The sequence below is a fragment of the Chanodichthys erythropterus genome, chromosome 18 (genome assembly GCF_024489055.1).
Source record: "Chanodichthys erythropterus isolate Z2021 chromosome 18, ASM2448905v1, whole genome shotgun sequence".
Taxonomy (NCBI): Eukaryota; Metazoa; Chordata; class Actinopteri; order Cypriniformes; family Xenocyprididae; genus Chanodichthys; species Chanodichthys erythropterus.
Genome location: NC_090238.1, coordinates 26302264 through 26313746, shown reverse-complemented (window position 1 = coordinate 26313746; position 11483 = coordinate 26302264). Strand labels below are relative to the sequence as shown.

At 38.1% G+C, this 11483-nt stretch overlaps 1 protein-coding gene across 1 annotated transcript in view; it reads left to right on the top strand.

Moving 5' to 3' along the window:
• The first annotated feature begins 2181 nt into the window (after positions 1 to 2181).
• luzp1 (leucine zipper protein 1) overlaps positions 2182 to 11483 on the top strand; it is a 50574-nt gene continuing 41272 nt past the window's right edge. The window contains exon 1 of the mRNA XM_067367482.1: positions 2182 to 2342. The gene's annotated coding sequence lies outside the window, so the exon portion shown is untranslated. The remainder of the gene's footprint in view (positions 2343 to 11483) is intronic.

The window sequence follows — 11483 nt, the reverse complement described above, 5'->3', positions numbered from 1 at the left end:
TTAGGGTTTTAATTATTATTATTATTATTATTATTATTATATTTTGCCCCAGGCTGTGTTTTGTCCTACCATGGTGGGCAGATTTTACTTTTTCATACACTTTTCATGTTGTAATAATAATAAATGTATGCCTGGTTCACTGAGTGCTTAAATAGTAAATTGCAGCACAAGAATGAATCCTGGCCACCACACTAATTCTGTTGCTTTCAGAAATAAATGCTTTCCTTTCTTTTTGGACCAAAAACAGGATTGTGTGCATTGGGAGTGGATATAAATGTTTGTCCTGAATTCTCTATTGAAAATACCACTGTCACGCCTTCTCTTCTCAACATCAAAAAAGTGGAACGAGAGAGTTGGTTTTCTAATGAGAAACCACTATGCATTGCTTTGAAATGACTCTAATGAAGAGTAAAAAGAATGCAATCTAAAACAGCGTAGTTGCTAAAAATATAATGGTGTTTGTGATTTTGGTGGTTGCTTGCGGGCTAAGGCTGTACACCAGCAATCAAATGCTGGTTCAGATCCTACTTTGGAAACCCTAGGAAGTCAACTTTCTTCTGGACTGGTGTTTTTTTTCAGTAGTGCTTGCACTATTTCTGACTACTATTTTTTAAATGCATTTAAAGGGGTAAGTTCACCCAAAAATGAAAAAAAAAAAAAAAAAAAAATGCTCAATTACTCACCCTCATGTAGTTCCTTTCATTCATCTATTAAACAGAAATGAAGATATTTTAAATGAAATCTGAGAGATAGTAAAACTACTTATGAATTGAGCAGTTCTCTTCACTTAGATTGAATTTAGGTTTTTATTCACATATAAACATTGATCAGCGAACATAAACAGAAGCTCAACCATATACTTGCTTGATGTGCAAGAACAAACCTCACTGGTTCTTGGGAAGCTCAAACCGATGCCCCTCTTAATGGCCCTGGCTCAAACTAGAGATTCTCATGTAACGCATGAGAATGAACCTCATTGGTTCCTGCACATCAAGCAAGAATCCTTGAGCTTCCGTTTACCATATCTGATGTGTATGTTGATGAATGTTCATAAAGCGATCAAGTCTCTTCATAAAATCTGGACTAAACCACTAGTTCATAGATTAGTTTTACCATCTCTTTATAAACTTTTTTTGAAGCGTCAAAGTGGAAGTTTAGTGGACTGTAACAAATAACATTTCTTTGCACAATATATATATATATATATATATATATATATATATATATATATATATATATATATATATATATATATATATATATATATATATATATATATATATATCTGCCATATATATATTTACACAAAAACAATAATTTGAATAAAAGAATACAGTTAAGTGTAAATTATTATTATTATTATTATTATTATTATATTTTATTTTTTATTTTTATTACGGAAGAGGATTAGTGTCAAGCAATAATACTAATAAAAAAAATCTCGAGATTAAAGTTGTTACATTTCGAGAAAAAGGTCGAGATAAAATGTTGAGAATAAAGTCATTAAATTACGAGGAAAAAGTCGTTAAATTACGAGAACAAATTCGTTAAATTATGAGAAAATTTTTAAATTTCGAGAAAAAAGTCGAGATAAAATGTTGAGAATAAACAAATTAAATTATGAGAAAAAAGTAGTTTTTTTTTTATTATGGCTTGGCCCTAATCATGGTGCAATAATTATTATAATTTCAAATTTGATTAAATACTATTAAAATGCCATTTAAAACATTTAGAATCATATGAACTAGCATAGCTTAAATGTTTTTTTTTTTATTATTATTATTTAAATGAGAATATTGCTGTTTTCATATGTTGTTTTTCTTTTACGTTTTTATATTATCCATTGTATTTTTTCTATATAATTTCATATTCTATTTAATTCATTTGCATTATTATTTTTAATGTTTTAATGTATTTAACTGTATTAACTGTAGTGCTTAAAAAATAAAGTCCAGCTTGTGATGTGAACTGGGTTTCCGTTATTCCTCAAGCTTCCTCTAGAGCTCGGCGCTTGTCTGATCCACTCTTTTCCCACTTCGGGGAAGGCGGGACCGTATTAGCCGGGCAGGGCGTTCTTTCCGCGGTCACAGGCGGCGTAGTCGTTCTAGGGGTGGGTCTTTCTTGGCAAAGGAAAACCCACCTTTTTCATTGTTTGGATCTCGAAGGAATGTGATGGTTTGATCTTGCGGCGCAAGGGAGGGGGGTGAGTGAAGGAACTAGCGAGGACCCTGCTGAGAGCTGATCTATTCATCCTCAAAAAGTCAAACGCGACTGAGTAGTTTGTCCTTCCAGAGAGCTACCTCCGAAAAATTCTCACCATTCTTCTTCTTCTGGTGCTCAAGGTAAGAGAAAACCGAAGCGGGGCTATTTGGCTAGTTTAGTGGAAGGGGAGATGAATGGTCGAAGCTTGCCCCCAGACACAACTCCAAACTGCGGCAAGTTTGCCACCCTCCTCCCCCTCCTGTTCGCTGCAGCGCAGGAGCTCGATACGCCGGACTGCGGTGATTTTAGTCAAGCTATTTTGTGGCTGATGTAGGAATGGTAGCCTCGTAGCGGTGCGGTTGTAAACTTAACCGGGACTTTCCAAACGACGGATGTTTAGTAGACGAGCAACAACTCAAACATAATGGAGTATGTTCTAATTTTTGGGGGCTGAACCAGAGATTCCCTCAGTATTCAGATTGTGATGTTTTACGTCAGCTGCATCGCACTATGTAGCGAAATAAAGTTTACATTTACAACAATTACGCTCGATTCCCACTTTATTTGTTGCTCGCGAGCATTGAAATGTCAAATCGATTTAAAGTTCTCGCCACGTATACCGGACTTATCCTAGAATATTGTTTTTTAAACAGGAAAAGTCGCTTTCTCTGAGAACAATACCACAGAGTTTAGGAGAACTTGTCTCTGTTAGACTTTAAATAATGTGATTTTATTCCTTCAAAAAGCAGTTTCCCTGTGCGTAACACAACGTGTTTCTACAGAATAATGCGAGAAAGTCCGGGGTGGGACTGTGATTTTGAAGCTCATGTTCGCTTGTCAGGTATCCCGTGTTAAATTTGAATTTATGTTTCGTAACGTGTAGCTTTTTTGACGCAGTGTGCGTCTCGTACTGCACTACTGACGGACACGAATAGAAAATGTATTTCAAGCCGTTGCTATTAATGTTGACAGCCGTTATTAGAGATGCGAGGTGCGTTCACACACGATGACAGGCACAATTAAACGCGTTTGATGTCTTTAAACAGAAGCTTAACCTTACATGGCTCATATTCAGGCCTATATTTGAAGTGGAAAATCCTGTTTTTGCCTTGGCCTAAAAATCGGGTGTTTATTTTTGACCTGCGTACTGTAAGGGAATGGTGGGATGTCAGGAAGATTGAAGCAAGAATGTGTTTTGGCAGTCTGTGCATATTGATGTGTGTTCATGTCTGAGATTATAGAGACAAACCTTTTTATTCATCTCAGTGATTTTGAATTTGTTCACTAAAAAGGTTTGTTCTGATTTGTTCAGTGACTCTTCAGGTTACATCGTAGATTGCGAGACGTAAGTGCCCGCATCCCGTACTACTACGTAGTATGCAAAAGTATGGCAGATAAGCAGAATGGCTGAATACTAAGGCCCTGTCCCAAATGGCACACTTCTATGCACTTTCGGTCTTGTGGACTGAAAATGGCTGCTGCGTGTGCGTGTCCATTAAGTCCACGAGACCGTAGGGTGTCCCATTTGGCCCTGTACCAAATGGCACCCAAAACCCTCACGGTCTTCCTCTGAGTCCGCACGTTATGCCGCTTTGACTGCTGGGTAAAGTCCTCTCACAGTCTTGCAAGCTCAGCAGAACTGTGCATTGAGGGTGCATAGCAGCCGCAAAGGGGGCGCTCACAAGCACCCTTCTTTAAAGGATTAGTCCGCTTTCAAATAAAATTTTCCTGATAATTTACTCACCCCCATGTCATGTCTTTCTTTCTTCAGTCGAAAAGAAATGAAGGTTTTTTTGATGAAAACATTCCAGGATTATTCTCCTTAAGGCCCTTTCACACAGGACGCGGTATGCGCTGCGCTATGAAACCCATTTGTTTCAATGGCTTGCGCCGCGTGAGAACTGCGTCGACCAAAGCGCAGACGCAGCGGAGCGCAGCTTGCGCGCACGCCGCGGTCAAAGTTCAAAATAGTTCAACTTTTGCCGCTGCGCTCTGTGACGATTACCCGCGCGACCAATAGCAACGGGCATCCAAACAATCGGAAAACAAAATGGACGAACAGCTATTTACTGTGTTGGAATTTCCAGAGCTATACAATACAAGTTTGCTGGTCGTATATTGACATCAGGAGAAAAGCTGTGTCATGGAGACATGACAGACATTGTCAAGAGCTGCTTTCTTTCTTCTTCTTACAAGCAGGGCTATTGCTATTGCTCACTTCTTAGCACGGCCCGGGACATATACTTTACTGCTGACCGAAAGGTGGAACAACAATCAAGTGACTATGTATAAAACTCCTGATACATGTTTGGAAAATTCCGCCTACTGTGCTCTGGCCAGCGCAGCGCAAATCGATTTGTATCTGAAGGACTGCGCTGAACCCAGCGGCGAGCGCAGCGCATGCCGCGTCCTGTGTGAAAGGGCCTTTATAGTGGACTTCAATGAAACGATCGGTCATTTTCGAAAAAAATATAAATGTATATGCTTCATAAACACAAATGATCGCCTTGCACGTGCTTTCGCTTTCCGTATTCTTCAAAAAGCTTACGCTGTATGTCCTACGCCTTCCCTATTCTACTTACGGAACGACATCTTAGGCAGCTCCTGTTCCGTTTTTTTCCGTAAGTAGAATAGGGAAGGCGTTAGACTGGGTAAACTCAGCCTGATCTGCCGGCGATTTAATTTCGCTCAGCAACTCAGTCTGGAAACCTGTACATTCATTTCTACTGCTTCTGTTACACTTTTGCGGGAACCAATCACAGACTGGCTTATCCACCTTGCTCGCTATTGGCGGGTATAACACGATGAAGATAGAGAAGCTACGACAAGCACGACCGTCAATCCAATTCCTTTTAACCTCTCGACGATGCTGAATGAATTTAGTTTAGCAAACAAATCGCTTGAGTGGGTGTAAATACCACTTTCATGTTTGTTTGTTTTTTTGCACAACCTGCAAAAATCGCTCGATGCCATTGCTGCTTCTGCAAACCGCTGATCAATGCTACAAACTAATGTGGGAGAGTAAATTCAGGAAAATTTTGCTCGCGCACCCTTTGCGGCCGATATGCGCCCTCAATGCGCACTTTTGCTGAGGCCGCACTGGTGCGAGCTCCACGGCAGACTTCTTCCTGACAGTCAAAGCGACGTTACGTCACGAAAGTGCGGACTGGTAGGAAGGCCATGAGTGTTTAGTGTGCCATTGAGGACAGGGCCTACGTATTTATGAAATGGTAACAAAATTATACTTTACTACTTAAATATGAGGCAATTACTTCACCATCCCATCATGCCACTGAGAAGTCATCAGATTTGAAATGTAAATAAATAAATTAGATTTGTTAACAAATTTTAAAAAATCCTAGTTAATTTGGTTGTTCACGAAACAAACATTTCCAAGTTGAATTGCTTTGTTGACATTCAGTGTGTTCATTCAGTTTGTTCACACATAAAATGTCCCAGTTTATTTGTAAACGGAAATTAAATGTCTAGTTCAATGTCCAAAACAGTAGGTGTGTCTCTCTTTTCATACTTATGGATTCTATGCCGTTTTGTAATAGTGTGAGCTGTGTGTATACTCAGAAAAAGAAAAAGTGCACTTTAAATACCCAGATGAAAACCATGTTATTAGTAACACTGGTGGCTGTTAAGTGAACTGCAGCCAGCAACTTATTGCTCGTACTCACACTCGATGTGCACGCATGGCGAAGTTCTTTTTTACTCTTCGCTTGGAAGTAAAAAGAGGTTGGAAATACCTTTCCAGCGATATACTGTTAACAAAAATCCAGACGCCGCCCACGAAAGCGCTGAGAGCTACGTTAAGATGAACGTAAATATGTGCTGTGCGTTTCTCTCTCAACGTAACAAAAATGACAGCGGTGAAAAAACAGTATTTAAGAAAGCATTTGATCATAGCGATGTGGATGTGTTTGCACAAGCTCTGCAATTAATTTAAAATTACACTGTTTGATGATAGTTTGATTATAAAGGATACTTGAGACTGTAGAGTATAAATCTAGCTATGTGAGACTATAGTTTGAATAAATCCCTTTTCTTTGCATAACACATTGACATTACAGTACAGAATAGCTTTTTCAGCATTATCCTGAACATTGTACAAGGCAAGCATTAGTTTCATGTATCAGTGAATGGAAGAAAGGCTCTCGGGAGTGTGTGTAAACATTGAGATGTTACATTTCCTGGCAAAAATGTCCCAAAACCTTCACATAAATATCAGTCTACAGGCTTTCATAGACAACCTAGGAAGTCAGTGAAGGTCTCGAAGTTTCATTACAAATGTTCACACATAGGCAATAAAAAGAGATTAAAGCATGAAAATTCTTACATATAGCCTGTTTAACTGGGAAAAAAACTTGGAATGTCGGACTCTTCACACTCTTAACTAGACGGTGGAGTACATAGTATGCAGTAAGTAATTTGGGACCCAACTAATGATTCGTTCAGTAAATGGGGAAGTTTTCATTCAGTAGGTCCAAGTTACGAATGATGTTTGATCAAATGCTATTTGTTTTTACTATAGTTCAACTTTAAAGGCAGGAATGCAGTGGATTGCTTCAAAAAAAGAGAGAGACTTTAGTGAAGGAAAAAAATGAAAGAGCAGTTAATTGTTTAATTAAAAGACCCATTGAAAACACTTATTCGTTTATGAACAAAACCCTGCTAACACATATTATACACATGAGTATTCATTTGTCAGGTAAGCTGCAGTGGTGATGGTTGGGGGGTTGGGGAGCTGACAGAAAAATGAAACACTAAGCACAGAGAGAACAGCAAGCCCCATACATGCTCCATTACATTAGGCAGGTGGGGCCAATAAAGCAGAAACAGGGAAGAAGAGTACAGAGAGGACCTGCCATGACCTGTCCCAGACTTAAATGTAGAGCACTGACGGCTTTCCAGTAATATAGTGACTCCAGAACACTTGTCTATGTAGTATGTACATAAACTAGGCCATTCAACTAAATAGCGCTACAGTTACTGGCACTTGATAGTTTACAGGACTTCTTTTACCTTTAGACTTAGACTATCTTGCTCTATCCCTGGGATTTTATGGAGTCAAGATCAAATATTTGCACTTTCCTGTGAGTGCTTTGATAAAGCAGCATCTGTGCTTTTAATGCTTTAGTTTAAGATGCGTTCAATGACTGACTAGAAAAGAAATAGAGACAGAATTGGTGTTGGTTTCAGCATGAAAGTCAAAGGGATTGTTTAAAACCAAAGGGAGATTCTGTATTGTCTGGAGTTAATGCTCGTAAAAATGCAATTGAAAGTAGTTTTACATTGTTTGAATTTATGATTGTGCTGTACCTAGTTTCACTTTTGTACAATTCCTTGAGCAGTGGTCCTCAGGGTTGGGCTCTGACCCAAAGAATGGGTGTCACAGGATGTTCTGATAAGGTTGCGGACAGGAGAAATGACAATGTTAATCATGTACTATGTATTTAGATATTTAGATACTCCTGTTTTTATTATATATATATATATATATATATATATATATATATATATATATATATATATATATATATATATATATATATATATTTAATATACACTGTTTTTGAAGTGTTTTATGCTTCACAAGACTACATTTATTTGATGAAAAATGCAGTAAAACAGTAATATCATAAAAAATTATTACAAATTAAAGTAAATGTTTTCTATTTTAATATATTTTAAAATGCAATTTATTCCTGTTCTGTCAATGCTGAATTTTCAGGCACATAGTCCTTCAGAAATCATTCTAATATGCTGATTTGCTTTTCATTAAACATTTCTTATTAATGTTAGAAACAGTTGTGCTGCTTAATAGTTTTGTAGAAACTGAGATACATTTTTTTCCAGGATTCTTTGATGAAAAGAAAGTATTATGCTTTTATTTGAAATAGAATATTTTTCTAATGTAAAAGGCACAGTATGTAAGTTTTGCCACTAGAGGCCACTTTTTCAAAACAATAACTAAGGCGTAGCTTTATGACGTGAATGAGCGTGGAATCATTGGAGTTGTCGTCTTCACCTCCACAGTCAATGGAGAGCAATCTGAAGAAACAGAAATCATGATCAGATGAGCTAATGTATTAAAGGTGCCGTAGAACGTCTTTTTAAAAGATGTAATATAAGTCTAAGGTGTCCCCTGAATGTGTCTGTGAAGTTTCATTTCAAAATACCCCATAGATTTTTTTTTAATTAATTTTTTTGACTGCCTATTTTGGGGCATCATTAAATATGAGCCGATTTAGGCTGCGGCCCCTTTAAATGCTCACGCTTCCCGCCCACGGAGCTCGTGCTTGCCTTTAACAGCATAAACAAACTAAAACAAAACAAAAAATGACCCAGACAATATTAAGCATTAACTATGGTACTGTGTTTGGTTGCCACTTGTAAAATCTAAGCCCTGAAACAAAACCAGCTGAGAGCCACTATATTAATGTATTTTCAGCTGGAAATATGGACTGTATTCTAGAGCCGGATGTATTCGCTTTCTGCCAAATGCGGGCCGACACTCTTGTGTTGTTCTTTGTCTGTTTCTGTCGTATCTTATCTCTGTCTGTCTCTCGTGTTTCATGACCTGCTATGCCATTTCACTTGTCTCTCACCTTAGAAGGGCAAAGGTTGTTTTATGATGAGCTGTTATTCTTGGTTATACAACAGTACATGTGAACTTTGTCAGCTGAAACAGGATGGGTGGGTGTTCATGTGAAAATGAAGGAAGGGGCAGTTCTCGCCCAAGAGAAAGTTAGAAGACAATTTGTACGATGATCAAGCGACAAATACCGGTGTGCTGTAATTCCTGCCCTCCCTCTCCACTTTTCTTTATAAGCAGGTCCTGCTTCTGGTTTTGCCAGTCTGCTGATTGCTTTTCCACTCAGTGGAAACATGCAGCGAAAAGCTTGTGATGGTTATCGGTGTCCAATAAGAGTAATTACCAGACTTAGCACCAGACCCAGGGATTATGGAGAGGCTCAATAACTAGTCTGAGGTTTAAATTAAATATTGCGGTTCAGTCCTGTTGCTCCCTCTCTTTTTTTCCCTTTTTTTTTGTTCAGATGAACTGATAGATTCTGACACCGTTTTGTCAGCATTTCTCTGTTGCAAAATCTCAGTAATCAAAACCGTTTTAGTTTTACAGGGACATTATTGAACAGTTTGGTACTTTACATGACATTATTGTTCTCCTTTCTCTGTGAGAATGAGGGCTTTGAGTTGACACTTCTCCTCAAATTAAAAGGAAGTGAAATTTGTTGTGTATTTTACCAGATTTACCAAAATGGTAAGGTCGTTAAACGCCATCGGCGGATTAGATTTTTGACAGTGTTTAAACAAATTCCCATCCCTCTGACATTAACAACCAGTTGTTTATTTTGAAAATTACCATTTTATAGTGGAACAATATATACAATCTTGAAAAAAATGACATAACTCTTTTAGTAATACTCTGTGTTCCTGCAAACTGTGACACATAATGAGGTGTTTATTAGAAGGATGACCAAATCTGGTGCTCAGCTGAGTGTCTCTTCGTTTTTGTGCTGTCAGGGAGTGGGAAAGCTCGCTGACAGACATCTAGCTTGAGGAAGAGGTGTTAAAGTGTGAACACAAGAAGATTACAGCAGCTCCTCCCACACACACAAACGCACACTGAACCAGTCCAGCTGTCCCAGTTCGCCCTAAGGACTGATCTTCACACGACTCAAATTGAGAGTGCTTCTTCTGTGACTATGTTTACACCTGGTTTTAAAGGGATTTATTCTCCTGTATGTTGTTTTAAACCTGTATGATGCAAAAAGATATTTTGGAAAACATACATACATAGAAAGTCAAGGGGTCCAAGTTGTTTCGCACCCCACTGTCTTTCATTGTATGAACAAAAAAAACCCACAGACATTTTACAAAATGTGTACTTTGTGTTCCTGCAAAATTGATTTGGGGCCATCTGATCACAAGTGTGATAATTCAGGTGTATACGTGGTCCAGAATGTTTTGTAATACTAGGTAGTCACAAATCACACTTGTAGTGTATACACTAAAAGGTGCGGTCACATTTACCATTGTTCAGTAAATGTTTGAAGGCGATATCCAGTCACTTCAATAGGAATGCAAGTGATTAGGAATTTTGAGTGAAAGATTTCCCCTCGCAGATTTCCCATTGTGTTCAGGTTGTTCTCACAAATTCCCTGTGTTGACCAACAGAGAGCTGCTTGGCTTGAAAGTGGCTTCTGTGTGAGCTGTGCTTCACATCGCTACGCTATTGACAATAGACAGTAGATATATTTTGTCCATTAAATTTCACTAATGAACACACATTAATCTGTCTTTCAATTTGAGAGGTAGGTTTTAACAGCAGTCGTATCACCCAAGATGGATCTTAAAGGTTTAGTTCACCCAAAAATTAAAATTAGTTAGTTATTAATTACTCACCCTCATTTCGTTCAAAAACCATAAGACATTAATTCATCTTCAAAACACACAAATTAAGATATTTTTGATGAAATCCGAGAGCTTTCTGATCCCCCATTGAAAGCAACGCAAATTACCACTTTCAAGGCCCAGAAAGCTAATAAAGGCATTGTTAAAAGTCCATGTGACTACAGTGGTTCAACCTTAATTTTATGAAATGATGAGAATACTTTTTGTGCGAAAAACAAAACAAAAATAAGTAAATCTCTGATGCTGTTCACATGATCACCTCAAGGCATGCGTGTAGTGCTGAGGCAGGAGCAGGCCAATACTGAGCTGGCGTTCTGACGTAGAACCCGGAAGTGCTGCACTGTGTTTACAGTGTGAAAGCATCGGAGACTGACACGTAAGAGAAGAAATAGAACAGTTATGTTTGGTTTAGGTGAGGAAATTTTCCCACTGATTAATCAATGTGTGACAAAACTGGTAATACCGGTGGGGGGGGGTTCCCTCTTTTGCACCTCACTTTTTAATTGCTTATTCAAACATAAAAAAGAGGGAGCATTTTTAATTAATTTCTATTGAAGTTGAGTTTCATAGGAATGAATTGAAAATGGTCTACTCCAGTAGACACTTACCTTAGCTTTCAAATTAGCGCCAATTCGATAGCGGTAATTGTTTGAATGGTCAGTTATTATTCTTAATGAAAAACACAACAACTTGAAAAACAACTAATCCTTTGCAGGCTCCCTATTAGCACTGGGTTTAAATCTAAAATATAGCAAAACTCTCGTTCGACTCGTGCTGAATTGAGCAGACGCATTCAGTTTTTAATTGCAGTGTCTGTTTTCTAACTGAATTAAATGTTT